Genomic DNA, 443 nt, shown 5'->3' on the forward strand with positions numbered 1-443 from the left:
GGTACTAGATCAAAATCGAACCGAGGGCAGCCTAAGTGTATCCTGACCAAAAGGGCTTGGATCAGTAAGACAGGCTCTTTGCATTTGGGATTAATGCAAATTAGCTGGTAAGATGGTGGAATTAAAATGCTTTATGAGGTATTGGAGAGATGGCTTGGGTGTTAGGAATGTGTGCTGCTCTTTCAGGGTACTGGAATTTGGTTCCTAGCACCCACATCATGGAACTACTTTTTGGGGGGATTTGACATCCTTCTGGCCTCTTTGGGCATCTGCCACACACACACACACACACACACACACACACAAATAAAATCTTTAATGAAAATTACAATGTCATTCAGGCCTTCGGTCCTCCACAGAGACATAAGCAATTTTCAAGGTCTGGGGCTCTGTTCCTTAACCCCAGGTTAATTCTTTTAATTTCTATGCCCTCCTCAAGTTCT

Source organism: Nannospalax galili, unplaced genomic scaffold (genome assembly GCF_000622305.1).
Source record: "Nannospalax galili isolate Female #2095 unplaced genomic scaffold, S.galili_v1.0 scaffold799, whole genome shotgun sequence".
Classification (NCBI taxonomy): domain Eukaryota; kingdom Metazoa; phylum Chordata; class Mammalia; order Rodentia; family Spalacidae; genus Nannospalax; species Nannospalax galili.